The following is a 15,600-nucleotide window of genomic DNA, read 5'->3' as shown; positions in this document are numbered from 1 at the left end:
GTTGTCAGCGGGTTTCTCAAAAATACAGGAAAACAACATTGGGAGGCTGTAAGTGGATATTCAGGTATTTGAGAGTTATCTCACATTAATACTTGTGTTTTGAACGATCAAATCCAATCTTGAAGGGCTATATAGATGCTGATATGGCAGGTGACCTTGATAACAGAAAATCCATTATTTACTTTTTTAGGGTAAAGCTAAGTATATTGCAACTACTAAAGCTGGCAAGGAGATGATATGGCTCAAACAATTTCTTTAAGAACTTGGCTTGCATCAGGAGTATGTCGTCTATTATGACAGTCAAAGTGCAATAGACTTGAGCAAGAACTCCATATACCATGCAAGGATGAAACACATAGATGTGAGATATCACAGGATTCGAAGAAAGATAGAAGTCGAATCTATGCAGGTTGAAAAGATCTCTACAAATGAGAATCCTGCAGATATGTTGACCAAAATGGTAACAAGGGACAAGTTTGAATTGTACAAAGAACTTGTTGGCATGAGCTATCTTTGAGAAGATGAATGTACCTCCTTCTGGTGCATGTGACTGGAGGGGGAGATTTATTGGAATCCATCCCATGCCACAAATATTTTTTACTTTGTTTCAAAGTTTAAAATTAGATAGTCAAAAATATGGATTTTGGTAGTTGAAAAATTTCAAAAGATCACCATTTTTGTCAAACCAAATCTCACTATTTTTTTCTTACCAAGAAACCTAACTTTGAATTTTGATTTCTAATTAATGTAATCAATGACGTCAAAGGTAATAATTTTTTCCTATAAATAGGGCACTCTTGCTCATTTGTTAAACACAATAAGATAGGTGGAAAAAATATTAGAGAGAAAAGTGAGGTATTCCATAAACTAAAAGAAAATCATCTATGAAGAAAAATAAAGTGTGAGCGATATTTTTTAGTAATGTGGAAGATCAAAAGAGTGTTTTTTTAGTGTGTTGTGGTCTCTTTGAGTATTGCACTCGTGACTAACCAGTGTAAAATTCTTTACTATAGTAATATCAGTTGCTCCTCTTAGCCCGTGGTTTTTTCCTTATTTAAAAGAGTTTCCACGTAAAATTCTTGGTGTCATTGTTTTCCTATTTTATTTCCACTATTTTGACCATATATATTGTGTTAGTCCACATTTTCTCAACTAGATGTGGAGGAAGCTTCCATCTCCTCTTAATTTAAAGAAGCTGAATAAATCGATTTAGGTTTGTCTAAACATTTCTTCAAGAGATTCATATGATGGAGATTGAGTATAAGAATGAGACCGCACATACTTAGCTAGAAACATACAAAATATAGGCAACCTCAACTACTTTTAGACTAGAGTTGATATAATCAATCCCCTCAGAAAGAATCTTACCCATTGATAGATGAGATCCTAATCTTGCTGCATCACTTTAAACAATGAGCCAGAAAGTTCACAGTTTTGACCATTATAACTTATCTCAAATAACTAACAATTATGTTTTCTTGATTTCGTCATCAGTCTGAAAAGGCTCGACCGAAAGCTGAAATTTGTACAGATGCATAAGGGCCATAACGGCCGGGCAGGGCGGGGCGGGGCAGGGCGAGGGGAGGAAGATATAATACGTAAGGATATTTTTTTTCTTGGGAAGGGTATGCATGAATGTTTAAGATTGCAACATGGTGTCACGTCAAATATGATGGCTATTTACAGCAGTTTAGCTCAGAACAGTTGACATAAAATTTATCGGCAGATAGATTAGTTCATTAAAGAACAGAAGCTAAGTGGTAATTTAGTTGATCAACACAATATCAAAAAAAGAAGTGTCCATATGCAGGCAGCAAGACACAGACACGTATGCACCTGATAAGTCGGGCGTAAGATCTACTGTCAATTGCACTACAGTGAGAGAATCATCCTCGCCTCTCGTACCAAGCACAGCTCTAGAGTCCCCAATATTATCAGTAACAAGATTCTTATCCTACCAACAAACAAAATAATAGAGTTCATCTTCAGAACAAAATGGCATAAAATCTAGTTGGCTTCAACTTTTTGAATATGTCAACAAACCTATTTAACTAGGGTTACTAAAGTTGTTCCGCTACAGAAGCAATCGATACTGGTATAGCTTCTCAGTTCTCTATCCATAACCTTGTAAGATTTCAGAAATGACCCCTTCAACGTTTGATGTAGTAGTTACAAGTGACTAGACCTCCATTCAACTGATGCAGAGAAACAGAGGCACCAACTGAATGTACTTCTCTAAACAACTTTCTTCAATCTTCATAGACTCATGCAACACTGAAATTTCCTTTTTGAAACCTCAGAGTTTCTTTTTCACCAATTACAGTAAATCACCATAGCAAAAGCACAACTACCGATTGATGCAATTTCTATAGCAAACCAACTAAAACAGTGGCTAAAACGGGAGTGAAAATTCAGTAAATATGCACCAAAACATCTACCGAAACTGGAATAAGAGCTCACTAAAAATTGCATCAAAGCAACAGAAAAAATTAGACTAAAAACTGGTCTAACATAGCAGAAAAATGAGACCGAAAGTGTAGTGAAACATTAACAACTGCACAAAAAACTAATAACCAACAACATACTTACAATAAACTTAACTTTTACATGAGGGTTAATCTATTTAATGGATTTTAGATATACAAAAGATTCTACCATACCCATGACCTACATCAGTCATAGACAAAAGAGTGTGAACATAACCAAAGGATTAAAAAATTACATCCCATTCAAACTTTGAAACTATTAGTCGAACAAAAACTGTCACACTAATACCACCACTTATATACACAAGTTTATCATACTTCAAAACTTATCATTGACAACCATAAACATCATTGTCTGGCGCTCAAGTTCACCCATATGCAAAAAGATTTTCATATTTTTGATATCACTTCAGATAACCTTTTTAGCTTTGATACGTTGTTCTATGATGTACAAATTGAATGTGGGAGATTCAATAATGGAATAAACTTGACCACACATATCAGAGTGGTCACTAATTCCAATCTTTTCAATTAAGGAACCAATTCTTTTGTCTTGACTTTCAGTAAAGCTTTTCAGAACTTTCGCCATAGTCTTCAGAAATGTTTCATTAACATCCTCCAGAATTCTTTTTCTTTTTTTGCTTCTCTTTTTCATTGACACTAGAAAAAGACTTTTTAGCATTCTCGCCTTTTTTTCTTGATGCTCTTGTATGTTCATGAGGAGATCCTCTAGCATATTCATTTTCAGATGCCCCAGTAAAATTAGGTCTTGTATCATTTTCAACTTCTTCAGTAGGTGCATTAGGTTCATGACTAGCTTCATCTTCATATTCATCTCCATCAACATTGATAAGAAATCTCAAACTCATATCATTAGAAAGTCCTGATGTTTGACTCTTTAAGATATCCTCAATAGCATCCAATGGCCCATCTGCATACTCTCCAATTGCCCTATCTTTGCCAAAAATTTCCTTCCAATTCACAAACATTGGCCAATTTTTAGTATTCATATTTCTTGCACCAGGATCATCCTAGCCAAACAATGAAAGAAAGACGAGAATGTTATATGTATTAATTATTCTAATAAAAAAAAGCAAAATATTAATTACCTTTATAAATTTATCCCATTCCTTTGGATCATCAACAAGTATGGTTCCGTCACTATATTGAAATCCCAAACCACTTAGACTCTTTAGTAAACTTATGCTTGCATAACTTTTCTTCCACGCTTTTAATTTAGAATTGACATGTGGTTCGCCTTTCAAGCCACTTTGAGGATGACGTTCACGCAAATAGTGCTCCAACTCCATCAGGTATCCTGGCCTAAAGGTTCCATTATCGTCTCTCCAACCATTAACACATAACTCTTTCAAACCGTTTATAAAAGAGCTCTCTTCTGGAGGAGTCCATGTCCTTCGGGTTGAAGGTGATGATCATTTTAATCTTTTTGGTGGATTCAATGAAGATTTTTGGCTATCCATTTTGTCTGTATAATCTTGTGAAACAAATCATCGTTAGTATTAGTTAACGTCATAAGAAGCAAAAGTATCTCCAACCCATTACTTAGCACTATTAAAAAAATCATACACTTTACAAATTAAAAAAAATAGAAACATGAAGTACTAACACATCACAAAAAAGAAATAAATTAAACATACAGTAGCTTTAACAAATTAATGTAAATACTTATTTCTTATACTACAAAAAGGTAAAAGTTGATACACCTTACAATAATAGCAAAAGTTAAATTACTATATTTTTCTTTGCCCATTAATTTTAACGGTTACAGAACTAAAAGTATCACCGTCAAATGACTTACAAAAATAAGAAATATGATCAATTTGATAGCAGCAAAGCACCAAGGAAATTTTCTCTAGCCTCGTTGCATATAACTAAGGCAATTTTGTAATTGACAAGTGAAATTTTGGTAAAACTGTGGAAACTGAGAGCGGCATAGTAAAAATGTGAATATTTGTATATTATTAGTGCAGTTTTATCTCTAATACTAACATGTTACCTTTTTTATGAACTAGCAATTACGTAGTGTTCATAGTATAATTGAATTTACATATATCGTAACTACATAATAGGCATAAATAATTTTGAAATATTAATAAAATCTTGCTATTGGGCATGTAGACTGATGGCATTCACAGTTGTAGTTTTGAGTATTTAACCTCTAGTTTAAGTCACCAAATGGAGGTGTTGTATGAATATTTTGAAGTGTAACTATTAGAGTTCAACAATCTTTTTCATTTGGTTAGGTGCCTTTGTTTTTGTTGTTCAAAATATAGTTAATAAATCAACTTTCTGTTATTTCTTCAGTTTTCGATTTGGATTTTTTTGTACTTGTGATTTTTAGTAAGTTTTGTTGTTTGTTTCTTTAGAAAAAATAAATAATTAATTGTACAACATGTCTAACTTTACAAAGATTCGCTGCTGGGCATGTTCCTCCTATTCGTATTGGCATTGGTTCTCTCAGACAATGACACAAACAAATAATCATTACATTTTTATGTGTCAAGTAATAACAAGCGGTAACAATAACCAGATAATTATTAAGATAAATGAAGTAAAAGAAACAATCAAGTAGTACTAATATCTAAGAATAAAGCAAACGTAAAATTGACACTAATACTCCTAGTATGAAAAAGAAATACTCTTACCAACCTACTATCCTTTCATCCTAAAACTCGACCTCCATACTTTTTTATCAAAAATTATTCCTTCGATAAATTAAAGTTACACTATATCATGTCTAATCTTCTCTCTCAAGACTTCTTGGCCTACCACTCCCTCAACTTAGGCCCATCAAGCCCAACCCCTCTCGCCTCCTCATTTGGGACATCTGCACATTGCTTTTGCACATATTCCAACTAACTCAACACAAATATATTCTTCATTATCAGTAAGAGAGACTTTGCTTGTGTTACGGGTGGCAATTGGGCGGGTTGGGTCAAGTTTGAATGGGTCATAATGGGTTAAGATAATAATTGAGTCAAAACCCAACTCAATTCAAATTAGTTTGGGTCAAAATATGTTAGGTAATGGGTTATATAATGGGTCAAGACCCAACTCAATCCAATTTTTACTAAGCTTAATTATTTTATTAGTTTTTTAATCTATTTTAGTACTTAATAAAATTATTTTTTTTCTTTATGGCTATATAACATATCAAATTGAAAAAATAAATAAAAAATATTTTAACAAAAATTTTCATGAGCCAATTCGGATTACAAAATAATTCAATTTTTAATGGATTGAATTGGATTTTGGCACTCTGGGGTGCAGAATAGACCAGCTGAAGATGGAAGAGTGAACGTTGTCGAGCCTAGCTTATGTCACTGTAAAGCTTCATGATATAGTTGTGGTCTTGTTGCTTTCTTGTGGCAAATGTGCTCTGAAACAAAAAGGATTATTGTTCTATTAATTTTTGGGTACCAACGCCTGTAGGAATAGCCATTATAATCATTTTCCAGGTATCATTAAATTTATTGGCTCTGAAATATTTCTGTACCAGCGGACACTTTTACCGCTAGGGTATTACTATTAATCATTGATTTAGATATAGTATTTTAATAATTTTTAAGATTAAACATTTAAGTGGGAGATTGTTAGGGTATATACTATTAACCATGCATTTAGATATAGTATACTATAACAATTGTGATGGTTAAAAGTCTAAGTGGGAGATTGTTGGGATATGTACTATTAACCATGAAATATATATTATTAACCATGAGTTTAGATATAGTATTTATTATAGAATAATTGTTTATTCAATTTTAATAAAAGCTTTAATAGATCATATATTTGTTTATGTGTCCATTTACTAATATAGTAGATGATTTAGGGTATAGAGTTTTAGCTTATACACAGAGGATTAAATCATTGATTCTTATAAGTATAAAGTTTTTTTTGTTCACAATCTAAGATGAAAATTGGACAAGCCATCGGTATTATTGTAGCACAAGATTATATGTAATTTATCTTGATTATGGAACGGTATTGTTCCAACTTCTTGTGCTAGTGCATTTTGTATGTATTGAACGGGACCGAGTAGAGATAGTTATTTTAGACTGACAGACAAAAAACATAGTCTCTAAACTGTTAGATGTACTTATATTCTCAATCTTGATATAACTATTATGATCTGTATATATTAATTATTGTTTTGATTTATTAAAAGGTGAGATTCTGAGATGGTCAATATGTCTGGTAGATTGGATGATAATAATATATATTGGTAAAATAATAAGTTAGTTGAAGGAATTCATGTCTCAATATAGAGATTGATGATATGCCCTTTCGAGAAGCCTATAAGTTTTAATTGTGTCAAACCTTGCAAGTGGATTAATGAATCCGACATATGAAATAAGTTAAGCAACGCTCTAAATGAAATTAATCATTGAATTGAATTCGTCAGTAATTTAATTTATTGATTAGTATCTGTAATCTTAACATGGGGAATTATATAAATGTTTAATGGGAATTTAGAAATATAAATGGAGGAGTACAATTACGAATTTCTAGTGGAATGATTTGTAATTTATTATGGTAAGAATAATTCAAATTATTATTTTGAATTATTTCCATAATAAGGAGCCTCACTAATTAATTTTGTGGTCCAGTGCTAATATTTAACTAGAACTCAAAATCTTATTCTTGGGAGAAAAGGAGAATACATGTTTTTAGTTTCATGTTTGGATTGGGAAAAGGTCCCTATAAATAAGGGTTCTCCTAACCTAAAAAAAAACTATAGATATAGAGTTTTTTATGCGATACTTGTCCACCCAAACTTGGGATCACTGTAGAAGACCACAGAACTGCAATCTAACTTGTGGATTCACTTGAAGGTATCTGTTCATGCTTCAAGAGGTATTTATCGAATTAAATTTCAAAAGGTTTATGTGTTCTAGCATAAACGTATGTGTTATCTATTATTCATGTAAGCAGTATTTATCAAATTAAATTTCAAAAGGTTAATGTGTTCTAGCATAATAGTATGTGTTCTAGCATAAACGTATGTGTTATCTATTATTCATGTAAGCAGTATGATTCTCGTATGGTTCCGCTGGGCATATATTTTTCCTACTGCAAAGCTATTTTCTTCACTTTGGCGCAATTTTCATTAGGCTGACATGCATCTGGACCTGATCGTATTCTATCTCCAGCCTAACATTACCTTCTACTGCTGTGGGTTACAAAATTTGGTTAAAGGAGATATTATTGATTTGCAGAGTTGGATTTCAAAATTTGTGTTTTCCAATCTCAAGAATGTTAAAATTGCCATCAGGATATGCTTGACGGATCATCTCAAATGGTCCTATGTCAAGAATCTTTTCAAACTTTCAGAATTTCTTTTAAAAAATACATCAGTTTTAGAGAAGTTGATTATCGTATCAAAGAGAAAGTGTGAAACATGTTCGATGACGCATAACAAAATTTATTTTCATGGACTGAAAAATATTTTCTAAAGTTCCCCAAAATTATCCACCAATTATGGGATTATCTTTCTCGAGTGAGCTTTTCATGACTGCGTTGCAAGGAAAGAAGTTCGTCTCAGGGTACAAGAAGTGTCGAGCCTTATTTTGAGTTATTAATAAATTGCTCCATGCAACCATGTGTAATGACCCTCGCATTCATTTGATTTCTTTCATGTTTATTTCCTATTTTACCCAATAACACTCCGTTCTATTCTAACTTGAATCGATTCTGAGAATTCAGAGAAAACTGAGAAAGGGTCATTGTTTCAGTGGATTACGAGTACCACCTACGGTCCGTAGACGGCCCATTTCAATTCTAAATGAATGGTAGTTTGATCTTTTCCTACCTTTTTCAAATCAAAACTCTAACGTTTTGGGACTAATTTATGTCCCTTATCAATATCCTACGTGCCTTTTCTCTCATTAACACTTAGAATATTTTGAGAGTAAGGATTGGAGAGGAGAAAAGTTGGGGTTCAAGCGTTTCATCGAAATTCTTCAAATTTCACTTAGATAATCAATTTTCCAAGTATGTAAGGCTAATCACAACGTTGGACTGAGTTCGTCCTCATGCCCTACATCTTCGTTCGGTTAGTATGAGTTTGAGTAGTAGTTTCAATCCCGTTAAATTGAGTTCTAAGTTATTTATCTAATCTCTTATTGATTTCTCTATGTATTTATTTCAATTGTGATGATTATCGTGATTTGAGTTCTTGAATTATCGTTCATGTATACACATGAATCCTAATTGAGTATATCTAAATTGCTTACTTTTATGCATTATTTTGAGATAAAAAATGATATATATATATATATATATATATATATATATATATATATATATATATATATATATATATATATTTTGTCTTTAATTAAGAAAGAGTTTGAGTATGAGTTTGAGTTGAGAAGTTTTCATTCACTGATTTTGAGCATGATTATTATCAAGCCTAAATGAGTTTGGAAAATAATACATTTAAATCTTTATCTTGAGACTGAATTGAGAAACTATAGCTATATTTTATGCATTCATTGAGTTGATGAGTAAAACTATTTTAAAGAGAAGTTAGGAGTTGAGAAGAGTTGAGTTAAATTGAGAAAAGTCCAATGAGACTAATGAGATAATATTTTGAGTACTTACACTCAATGAGTTCATGAGCATAATAAATATATTTTGGGAGTAATATTGAGTACCGATTTGGGTAAGAATTTAAAACAACTCAAATTTCATAAACTATATAGCCAGCGTAGGATAGGATCGTATCATTGGTTCGGATGACTCATCACTTCAATCCTTGATACAGACTGTTATTGGATCCATGAGATGAGTTATTCCCTTACCTGATCAAGGTATTGGACGGTTATGGCAATGAGAGCAGTTTGTTTTATTATCACAAGGCTCATAGTGATGGTTGTCAGTTAGAGAAATTCTCTAATGAGTAAAATATTATTTTTATACTGAGTTGCATTATTTATTTATATTTTGTAAAGCATTGTGTTATTAATATATTGCATGCTTTATTGAGTTGAGTTATTTCAGCATTGATGTAATGCCCCTCAAAATTTTTCCCTAAGATTCGGACCTTTCTTATACACGTGTAAGGTCGAACTCGAGTATTGTGAAGCAATTGCATGAGTAATATGAGTCTTTGAGAAATTGAGCAACGTTAGAGGTGATGTGGGGTCATGAAGGACCCCTAGGAGCAAGCTAAGTCCAAAAGATCCGTCGTGGCTAAGCTTCAGGATGAGTTCGTAAAAGGGATCGACTTCTAACGACCCTATCTTTTGCAAGACGACGATCTGGGTGGCCCACGACCTATCAAATTAAAGGTCGTCGAGTCTTCTTTCCAACGCCACCAAGAATGTAATTTTCGGAGTTCAGAGTCGAAGGATATGACAATCCTAAGATGAACTAGTACAGCAGAATTTCAGGCCTGGATTGCACTTGCTGGAAAATTGGGCTTGGCGCCGTAGTGGCGCGACGCGCCACTATCACGCCAGAAACATGCCTCAGTAGTTTGGGCTCTGGCGCGGCGCGCCACTAAAAGGTGTGCAGGGTTTTTCAAGCCAAATTTCCAAGACCCAGGAACAATGGCCTTGGCGCTGTAAGGGCGCGACGCGCCACTATCGCGCCAGAAACATGCCTCAGTAGTTTGGTCTCTGGCGCGTGCGCCACTACGAAGTGTGCAGGTTTTTAGGCGAAATTATCCTGGCGATGCAATGGCGCGACGCGCCACTATCGCGCCAAGAGCATTTTTGGCCTATTTTCAGAACTTTTGAGGAGGGGCAATTTGGGAACTTACCCAAATTATATATGTATTACCCTTGGTCTTTTGGGAACACATTTTACAGCCTCACTCTCCCTCTAAAATCCCTAGGAGCTTCTCTCTCTCTTCTTCTTCTTCTTCTTCTTCTTCTCTATTTCCAACAAGAAGAGTTCCAAGAGCTTCAAGACTTCAAGCTTTCCATTGAAGACCCAACAACAAGGTTTCTTCAAGAGTCTATTCTAAGGTATGTAAGGCTATCCAAAACATGGGTTGAGTCCACCCATGTGCCCTACTCTTGCTTTGAGGTTAGATGTCCATGAAAATGGAGTTTCTTGATATGGTTTATGGTTGAATGAGTTTTGTCCCCAATTTATTTGATTCTATATGTGTTGATGTTGTTGAGCTAGGAAGTTCCTAAAATGAGCCCTTATGTGAGTATGAGTTGATGGAAATGAGTTGTTAAAATATGTTTTATTGATCTTCTTAACTATGTGGATTATGATAAAAGATGTTATTTTCTTAAGAAGTGTTGCCTATTTTAAAGTGTGATTTAAAGTCTTGAAGTTGTGATGAGTCTCAAGGATTTCTCAAATGGATGGAGTAAATGATTAGTTATGTCTATATGTTGCTATAAATGTGCTTTTAAATTTCTTTTGAAAGATATGATTGAGATTGATCGGATAGTATGATTGAGAGAGATTTGATCATGATAGAGTTGATGAGTTGACAAGATTTTAATGAGACTTGTCGATGTAATTTGATTGAGTTGATTTGATGGGGTTTTATGAGCATTGAGTCTTGGGAGGAGTATCGAGCACCGAATTGGGCAAGAGTATAGTCCATACTCGAACCCAATAACTACGTCGCCAAACGTAGGGGGGATTGAACCGTTAAAGTCGGATGTTTCCCCGAGATGTTTGTCCTGACATTATAAGACTTGGTTGGATTGGATCTATGATTGGTTGATTCGTTCATACCCTGGCAAAGTATGAACGGATGCTGCAACAACGTCGGTTTATTGTACTTTCACTGGCTCATAAGTGATGGTTGTCGGGTAAGAGAAACTCCCAAATAGGCCTTGCTAGTATTCTGAGTCAGATTGAGTTGAATTGTGTATGAGTGGTCCCGTCTAAATCATATTCTTGTTTAGACTTAGGACATGTGATTGAGTTGTTATCCCTTTTGAGTTGGGATTCCGAGTTGATTGATTCTTCCTTGATGTTTATTGCATTTGTCCATTTTACATACTCGTACATTTCATGTACTGACGTCATTTGGCCTGCATCATTTCATGATGTAGAGACAGGTACTAGAGATCATCAACCGGCGCTCCGTTGAAGATCCACATACACTCCCATCTAGTTGGTGAGTCCTCCTAGTTTCCGGAGGATGTTGAGCTTTCTTGTATAGTGTGTTGTCGTTTCCTTTATTTTGATTATTGGTAGCCATGGACTTGTCATTGGTACCTCTTAGACTTTGATAGAGGCTTCATAGACTGGAGTGTGGGGAGGTTGAACTGTTATTTTGAGGAGCCTTATTATATTGTTTTGTTGGGTTGAAAATGCTTGGCCTTCGGCCCCCATATATATATGAACTGTATTTCATTAATTGAGTTTTCCGCTAAGAGAACATCATTGAATGAATGTGTGACTGAACCAGGTGGTTCGCTCGGAGGTCAGAAATGGCCTTCGAGTGCCGGCCACGCCTAGGGTACCCTCCCGGGGCGTGACAATTGATTCCATTGAATATTCTTGAGTACGTTTCCTTTCAGTTATTTTACATACTATATATTCCGTGTACTGACGCCACTTGATGCTGCATCGTTTTATGATGCATATACAAGCAATGGAGATCCTCAATAGGCGCATCATTGAAGATCAGTTTTTCATTTAGCTTTTGGTGAGATCTCTTTGCTTTCCGAGGAGCTCTTAGTCATTTCATTTAGTCTTTACTTATTAGTCTTTTGAGGTAGCTCTTAGTCATTACATTCAGTTCTCTGTAAGGACTAATCCCCAACAGCTATTTCCTAAGTGTTTACTCTCACGCTCCTCAACTATGGACCCGCTGGACGACACCGCTCCAACGCATCTGGATGGGAATCCTACTCCTCTCACAGGGGTGAATGGATTACCATAGCAATCTAAAAATAAGGGCATCTATCTAAATATTTTCGTACACCACAGAGCCTCACACCTCGGCATGAAAAAATATACGTTAGCGAGTAATTATAAATTAAAAAAAATATAAATTAGCGAATATATTACTCCATCTACTATCTTTTCTTTTTAATACTTTATTTACCTAAGCTCCTACTATCTCTCTATTAAACAATTTTTTTAATGAATAGACATAAAATTGAACACACTAAAGAAAGAAAAAAATAATAGTTATATACTATAGAATAGTCATACACTTCTAATGGCATTTAATCAAAAAAATTATAACTAGTCCGCTTGACTAATATTCATAACTAGTTAATCAATTTTTTCCCAAGTCCTCAATCCACTAGACTTGATATTCTTCAGGCATGTGGACAAACATTTTTTGAATACTAAGATTAAGAAAGTGTGGCACCGCTAGTGAAAATTGCCTTTTATCGATACCGTGCTTATTCATGAGATTTTCCAGTTGAATAATTACAACTTGCTCAGAGTAGATATCACTCTCATTATGTGTTGGCGATTGTGCTTGTTTCCGTTCTTGTTTCTCTTTTTCTTTTGCTTCGTCTCTATCTCTCTTCCACTTTAAGTGTTTCTTCAAATCATTAAATAGGCCATCGATTGTTGTAGGTCAATTTTTTTTACGACACGAAGGTGTGATACTATCAGGTGAAATAGATGCATCACACATAGTTCGCTTTCCACTGCCATTATCGCTATCATTGTTCACGCTCATAGGCTGATATATGTTTTCAATACTGGCAGTGTTATCATCAAAAGCAAATACGTCAGCCTCCACTTCAGTAGGTTCACCTATTGTTGTTTGTGAAACATGCATTGTATTGTATACAACATGATTACCCGTGACAATAGATTTTTCAAAAATCTTATCCAATAATTCATACTGATTAAGTCCTTTTTGTTTGAATTTGCTGAAAAAAATATAAAATAAAGCATCACATTTTATGAAAGTTTATATAGTCAGAAGGAAAATACTCAATACTAATCACACAAGCTTACCGCCACATGTTGCGCCCAAATATCAAATAGAAAAGTTATTGTGTTAGTTTCATGATCCCAACCGTATTCGGAGCAAGACTAAAGTAAGTCCTTGAAATTCTTTAGATCCTTCCTTAATCCTCTACATTTCGTCTTAATACGAGTTTCATCATAATTGTCTTACTTGCTAGTTTTAGTCCAAAACTCATCGATGATTGACCTCCAGCGTGGACCGCTGATTGCAGAACTATTAAACACATATTTTCTTGCAATGTAATGTAGGACCTCGATGAGGACTGGTATGTCATTGTTTGTCCATTTTTCAGCATTTGATCCACGGGGTTTACTAATTTTTTTTACATTTCTACAATATAACAATAGTATGATAACAAACTGTATTCGCTTTGTTCACTTCGATTTACATAATATTTGAAAACTTGCTTCACATTAACACCAAAAAATGAATTAAAATTTTAGCATATGATTACCTTGTTAATCGGGGGAGGCGCAACCACTGAATTTTCGTCTGAAATTTCAAAATCATCTTGACAAGTTATGTGCATTGTACTCTAATTTCAGAAAAATATAACAAAGTAACTAGGATAAATATAGTTTATTCCTAAATCTAGTCAACTAAATTAGAAACACTATAAATTTTCATAGAAATAAAAAATTGAAAGAGTAGAGAATATTTAACTCACCTTTAAAAATGATAGAAGAATTGGTTAAATTGATCTCCCTTTTTTATTCAAATGGACTGAACTATGAGTTGCTATATATATAGAACGGTAGAAATAGTATATCTTCCACTGAACGGTAAAATGGACCAAACAAATGTTGATGTAAATGAAGTGCATAATAAATTTATTACTCAATTACCGGTTGGCGTGAGTAAAGATAGTGGCTATAAAGTATATCTTATCCCACTGTGATAGTAATCCATTGTGGTGGTTATAAAGTATATCTTATCACATTGTGAAATTAATGTCATTGTTGTGAGTCTTTCTTATCCCACTGGGATATTAATGTCATTGTGGTGGTTATAAAGTATATCTTATCCCATTGTGAAATTAATGTTATTGTTGTGAGTCTTGTCCACTCAATATAATGATGCAAAATTAGTTTTCATGAAATGTTGATTTGAATGAAGTAGTAAAAAATTTGATTAAAAATAATGAATTTGGTGAATTAAATGTAAAATAGGAATTAATTTTATTTACATATGAAACAAATGGTAAGTAGATATAAATGTGGTTGTTTTTATAAAATATAAACTTGTGGGTCAACTTTTGTATTTGAAAAATCCCAAAACATGATTTGAAATTCTCAAATCATGATTTTTGAAGAATTTGGAATTTCATCTCATGAGATGAAATCAATGTGAAATTGCTTGTCCAAACGTTGATTTCATCTCATGATTTCATATTGGGATTTCATATCGCATGTCATTTAAAATCCCCCTTGCTAAGCAAAAATGATTGTTAGTTAGATAATCAGTTCAACTTTTAATTGTTCCTCCTATCAGCACTAGAGACGAACTTTACCTAATAATTTGCTGAAATTATGAATGTTAAAACCTTTTCACAAAATAAGCAAAACACAAATTTTGACATCAGGTTCAGGAACTACATGGATAAATGCTCAAATGGACAAAGCTATTTCACAGTAGACAAACATGGCAAAGTAAGACTCAATTCGCTGAAGTCGCTAAGAAGCTGACTGGAAATCAATAGCCCCACCTAAAAAGTACAATCACAGAGAGTTCAGATTTTGGTTTTCTTGAAGTACAGGAAATGCCTAACTATGTTTGGAGGAAGGAGTAAAAAACGAAGAGTTGGAGTAGCAGAATGCATGTTTGATGGTTCCAATCCTTTCCAGCTATTTGCTTTCCGCTTTCATTGCCACAACACCTTCTGCTGTTGTAATTTACATAATGAGTAATGCTGATCAAAGTGGATATGTTTGCAAGAATCACATGCACTTCTTAATTGTAATTACAGGCATCATTTTGTAGGAATTAATTGTGTGAGTGCTACTCTTTTCTTTCTATGGACTCTTTTTGGATCAGTTAAGTATAACATGAATAAATGAGCATTGTCATGTGTCGCTGGAATTGTATCACATTCAAAACATGGTCACACTTAATTTATAGGGTTCAAGATAGTTTTTAACATAAAAAGTTATAAGTCGGGCAACTCAGAAG

At 33.9% G+C, this 15,600-nt stretch overlaps 1 pseudogene; it reads right to left on the bottom strand.

Moving 5' to 3' along the window:
* Positions 1–3,075, bottom strand: part of LOC129869730 (probable protein phosphatase 2C 33) — a 34,920-nt pseudogene extending 31,845 nt beyond the window's left edge.
* Between the last annotated feature and the right edge of the window lie 12,525 nt (positions 3,076–15,600).

This window comes from Solanum dulcamara, chromosome 10 (assembly GCF_947179165.1).
Source record: "Solanum dulcamara chromosome 10, daSolDulc1.2, whole genome shotgun sequence".
Lineage (NCBI taxonomy): Eukaryota > Viridiplantae > Streptophyta > Magnoliopsida > Solanales > Solanaceae > Solanum > Solanum dulcamara.
This window is presented reverse-complemented; position numbering and strand designations above follow the sequence as displayed.